Here is a 5,415-nt window from a genome sequence, read left to right as displayed (position 1 = left end):
TGGTACGTGCCTGTAGTCCCAGCTACTCCGGGGGCTGAGGCAGGAGAATCACCTGAACCTGGAAGTGGAGGTTGCAGTGAGCCAAGATCACACCATTGCACTCCAGCCTGGGCGACAGAGTGAGACATTGTCTCCAAAAAATAAAATAAAATGGTATCAAACAGCATCTCATGCTACAGAGAAAACTTTCGTGACAGGAAGAGTCAATCAATGAGACAAACTTCACTGTCTTATTTTAAGAAATTGTTACAGCCCAGCTTTCAGCAACTATGACTGCGATCAGTCAGCAGTCATCAATATCGTGGCAAAATCTTCCACTAGCAAAAAGATTACAACTCCCTGACAGCTCAGATGATCATTAGCACTTTTTAGTAATAAAGTATCTTTTAATTAAGGTATGCTCTCTTTTTTCTAGACATAATGCTGTTGCACACATAGTAAACTGCAGCATAATATAAACATAACCTTTACATGCACTGCAAAACCAAAAAAAAAAAAAAAAGTGTGTGACTGGCTTCATGGTGATATTTGTTTTATTGCAGTGGCTGAAACTGAACCAACAATATTTCCAAGGTATGCCTGTTGAGTCATGTTCTGACATATTGGGGTTTAGGACTTCAATATATGAATTTGGAGACACAATTCAGCCATAACAACACAATATAAATATTTTTCTGGACTTACCTGGGACTTCTCATGATGGGCATTTAGGACACAGGAGAAAACAGCCTTGTTGACCATTTTTCCACTACACCATCATGGCGAGAGGCAGCAGGAGAGAACTGACAGCACTCTGCGCTTCCTCTCTAGCTGCTGTGGGGCCAGGATCTTCTGCGGCTGTGGGCCTCCAGTCCCACTCAGCAAATAAATGAGCCATATTCCCTTTGGGTTTGGAATGCTTTTCCGTAGGAAAGGAGTAATCAAATACTTAACAGCTACTAACTGTTAAGTATTAACAGGGGGAAACAGGTGTGCATGGGCTGTGGGCATTTGTCTCTGTTTACATTTGTGAGTGTCTTCTGGAACAGCCCATCCAGGCCCTTTAAGGAGCTTTCACCAGCTAAAGGAAAAAACTACCAGAGGGAAGGCCAGGTCACTTTTCTTCCAAATTCTTCCCAAATTATTTACTTTCATCTGCTGGGAAAAGACCTCAACAAACATTTATCAAGGACCTCTTTTGTGCCTGAGGCTGTGCTGGGTCTGGAAGGAATGTACTGCTTCACTGGGCCTGTTTAGTAAATACAGACATTGCTCAACCCACAGGGAGGAGAGAGAGCCCATGGGTTCAGGAGCTGGGAATGCACTTGTGCCAGCAGAATGGAGGAGGGCCCTGGTCAGGAAGATAGGCTATTTAGTGCTGCTATGTTATTTTTTATTTTGCCTCTTTACGGATATAAGGAAGAGACATAGCCACCTTACCTGCGAGCCATCCCTCAGTAGCACAGAATCCCATCCTCCCAACATTGCTGCGTCCCAATGCTTCCAAGGTGGTGGGGGTGAGGAGAGGGTTCAGTGCTTTTCATGGAATCTGGATTTCAACTTAAGGCCAATAGATTTGCCCTCTTTCTGAATGTCTAGAATTTATCCTAGCAGAGAGAGGATCTAACTGTGTCAATTTATCCCTCTCCAAAACGGAGCTCTCCTATCTGCCAGAAGCAAAGGACATTTGTTGTTTTTGCCTGCCCAACTTACCTCCCACTTCTCTTGGAAATAAAACCACACTTTCCTTCCTCGAACCCATTCTATGTGGTTCAGGTGGGGCCGACCTCACCTCCTGCAATGCCCTGTCTTTAGTCTAGCCAATAGGAGTAGTCCTCTAGCCCTTGTCACGGTGATTGGCACAGAGCTGGGCACATGACTCAAGCACAGCCAGTCAGAGCCTGCTTCAGGCATTGATGTGGCAGCCAGAGGAGAGCAGTTCTGCCCTCCTCTTGGATAATATGCTCTAATCGCAGCCATCTTCTCCAGTGGTACAGGGGCACGGAGGACACGTTCATCATCTGGAGAAAATGAAGTCAATGTACAAAGAGTAATCGCAGAGAGATGGAAAGCTAAAGGCAACCTTAAAGACAATGTTTGAGTCCCTGGATCCGTCTCTTCTCAGGAGCTAATACATTTCCTGTGTTGCTTATATCCCTTTGAGCTGGGTTTCTGTCACTATGATTGGAAAACTGACTGTTGCAGCAGCCGGGTTTTGTACTGAGCCTCCTCGGAGACAGTCAGCACTTCTCATGCTCGGCACATGGTGTTTACCCTTGGCTGGAGCCGTGATTCTCATTAAACTAATTATGGGCAGAGTATGGGGACTACATTCACTCAGAGATCAGGGCACAAAGCATTGCAACTTTATGCAAAAATTACTACTGAGGACCATTCCCCTTGGAAGTAAGCTGTGGACTAGAGAGTCATTTCACACTTAAACCCTTCCCTCTTTGTCTTTGGCCTTTAAACTCTGGTTTCTATTCTTTACTTTCTGAGTGTCTACTTTCAAATCACCCCTTTGTGGGGAGGTCTCAGGAACATCCCAGACTCCATAACAAATGCAGGAAGGTATTTAACATGCATGACAGGGTTTCCTGTGGTTTGGACTGCAGAGGAGTACTGCACTGCATGCATGAGCATGGATGGTGGGGTCAGATGGAATGAAGATCTTTGACTTCGAGGCAGTGTAACCTGTCTGCCTTCCTCTGCCATTGTGAGTTCCTCAATTCACGTTACTGTCAACCTCGCCTCATGTCTCCAAATTACCCTGTGGTCCATTGACCATTTTATATGCGTGTCATTCTAGCCTCAGAACATGCCAGCTCCCTTCCCCTAATGTCTTATTGTCTGTATGAATCTAAACTTGAGGGAGTCTACTGGATTATCTTGCCCACAACCATAGCAGTTTTTTTGTTTTGTTTTGTTTTGTTTTTGTTTTTGTTTTTGTTTTTTGAGACAGAGTCTCACACTGTCGCCTGGCTGGTATGGTATGCAATGACGCGATCTCGACTCACTGCAACCTCTGTCTCCTGGGTTCTAACGATTCTCCTGCCTCAGCCTCTGTAGCTGGGATTACAGGTGCCCACCACCATGCCTGGCTAACTTTTTTGTATTTTTAATAGAGATGGGTTTTCACTATGTTGGCCAGGCTGGTCTCGAACTCCTGACCTTGTGATCTGCCCGCCTTGGCCTCCCAAACTGCTGGGATTACAGGCGTAAGCCACCACGCCCGGCCGACCATAGCAATTTACATATGGGTGTGGTTTGGGACTGAGGGTGAAGATCCACTGAGGGGCGTGGATTCTCTTCCAGTATTTACTTTTGTTTGCAAATGAGTACCTATTCTGACTCCGACTCCGAAGTCTTATAAAGCTTTTCTAACTCAATTTTCAGAGGTAACAACAGACACAATAGACTCAACCTGAACATTTGATTGGCAGTATCCTCTGCTTCCTTTTGCACAGGGTGCCTGTGTCGTTTCTCCTCCGCTAAGTAATTGCAGCAGCTTTGGATTCTCTCTCTGCTATGTGACACAGCATGAAGGTTTGGACAGGAGTTTAACTATTACCCTTTAATGTTTTTGTTGTGTTTCTGTCAAATTGTGTCTTCTTAAAGGTTACTTCCTGTCCTGTCTTAGGAGCAGGAGAAAAAAGTGTCTGTGTGCCTTATGCCCTATCTGTATAAAATGCCTTTCATTATTGATAAAGATACACTATTCCAGGAGACTCACCTATTTAACCAGGTCAAGAGCTGGAAACCTTTCTCCAGTCTGTGTTCAGCCTCTAGCCCCACAGTGATGTGAATACAAAGCAGTCTTCCTTGCAGGTGTTCAGCACACAGGCCATTAGCCAAGAGCAGTGGATGGCACGCAGAAGGAAGAGGCTCACTTTCTGCTTTATCATTTGGGATTCGAGCAGACCCAGAGAAAGAACGCCAAGGAGAGGACCTAGGCTCGTAACCCCCACATGCCACCCTTTTGTTTCTCCTAAGATTAAAAATGCTTATCACTATTTGAGGTTCTGTTAATGTGCCAGATACTTCAAGTGCTTGAGATATGTTATCTAAACCTTAAAATAATTTTACGAGGTAGAGAATATGATTCCCATTTTATACATAAACAAACTCAAAGATGTTGAGAGAATACCTGAAGAAGTTAAAAGGCTGTCATGCAGCCAGAGGTGACCCTGGGCTTTTGAGGGCTGGCAGGTGGCAAGCACCCAGATGAGAGCTGTGGGGTGGCCTGCAGACCCCGAGGAGTTAGAAACAGAGACCTTGGGACAGGCTCCAGGAAGGTGGCCTGTGTGAGAACCTCTCTAGTCCCCAGTGCTCCTGGGAGAGGCAGCTCAAACGCAAAGCCAGAGGCACCCCCCAGAAGGGTGAGAGAGGGGCATAGATCACCTTCCAGAAACAGCTGCCGAGTGGATGTTAAATTTTGTGGGTTTTCTTGATTCCATTTGTTAATATAATCTTGTGCTCATGGGTGTTAAAAGACGTGAGCCTGAGGTAACACTCATTTGGTTTATCGTAATAGTTACCCCTGGGGATTACACATGCTAAACAAAGCAAAATATTCACCAAGCTCTCAATCTGAGCTCCTTGGGTCAGTAAGCAGAGGTCACCATCTTTTCCTAGTCCCACTGGTGAGTTAAATTCTGGAATGGCTCTGAATTATCAACATGTCAATAAAATGTCGGTAAGCCAGGGCGACATGCTGTTGCAGTATTGACTGTCGGATCCTAAAGCAAAAACATGTTTTAATTGTTTTTTGCCAAGTGTAGGGAAGCCAGTAAGTAGAGACCCAGATTGAGAGGGTTAGAGATTGCTACCGATCTTTATTTTTCGTTTTGAGAGTCTTGTAGTGTTGTGGAATCCATTTCTCATTTTCACCCACAGAATTTATATCAGAGTCAGAAACAGGAATGTGCAAAGGTAAATATCCGAGAAAACAGGCTGTTCCAGGCTTACCTGGTAGGGTAGGGCTGGTGCCCAGGTATAATCATTGGCCAGTGTAAACATATTTGAGTCAGCTAGTGGTGATGACTTTGAAGCATGGGAGGAGGAGATGGGTGCCGACTTTACCTCCATAAGCATTTGCTTTACCTGATTAGATTCTCCAGGTACAGTGTGGTGAGGAATGAGACTAACTGCAGCCAGACTGCAAAACTGTGGGTGTGGTATGTCTTCTGGAAAGACCTCCTTATCTTTCCCCATAGAGCAACAATGGTTCCCCTTTTTCTTTGCTTTAGCCCAAAGGTGGGTCTCATCTTGGAAGTCACTTAGGGCTCTCTTTCTCCTGAGGGACACACATGGACAAAGATTTGAATACGTCTGCGCCCAGGGGCTTTTCCATCCTAAGGACCTTGTCACTCTTTGTGCTTTGCCTTGTTCCTCTTTTTCTTTTCATTCTACTCTTTTTTCTTTCTTTCTTTCTTT

The 5,415-nt window shown here is 45.0% G+C and overlaps 1 long non-coding RNA gene across 1 annotated transcript in view; it reads right to left on the bottom strand.

The window, feature by feature from the left end:
* LOC105505333 overlaps positions 1 to 877 on the bottom strand; it is an 11,359-nt gene extending 10,482 nt beyond the window's left edge. Inside the window, exon 1 of the long non-coding RNA XR_001000725.1 lies at positions 685 to 877. This is a non-coding gene — a long non-coding RNA (uncharacterized LOC105505333). The remainder of the gene's footprint in view (positions 1 to 684) is intronic.
* Between the last annotated feature and the right edge of the window lie 4,538 nt (positions 878 to 5,415).

This window comes from Colobus angolensis, unplaced genomic scaffold (assembly GCF_000951035.1).
Source record: "Colobus angolensis palliatus isolate OR3802 unplaced genomic scaffold, Cang.pa_1.0 Scaffold124, whole genome shotgun sequence".
NCBI classification, from domain to species: Eukaryota; Metazoa; Chordata; class Mammalia; order Primates; family Cercopithecidae; genus Colobus; species Colobus angolensis.
The sequence above is the reverse complement of the archived record's forward strand: the minus strand, read 5'-3'. Positions and strand labels throughout refer to the sequence as shown.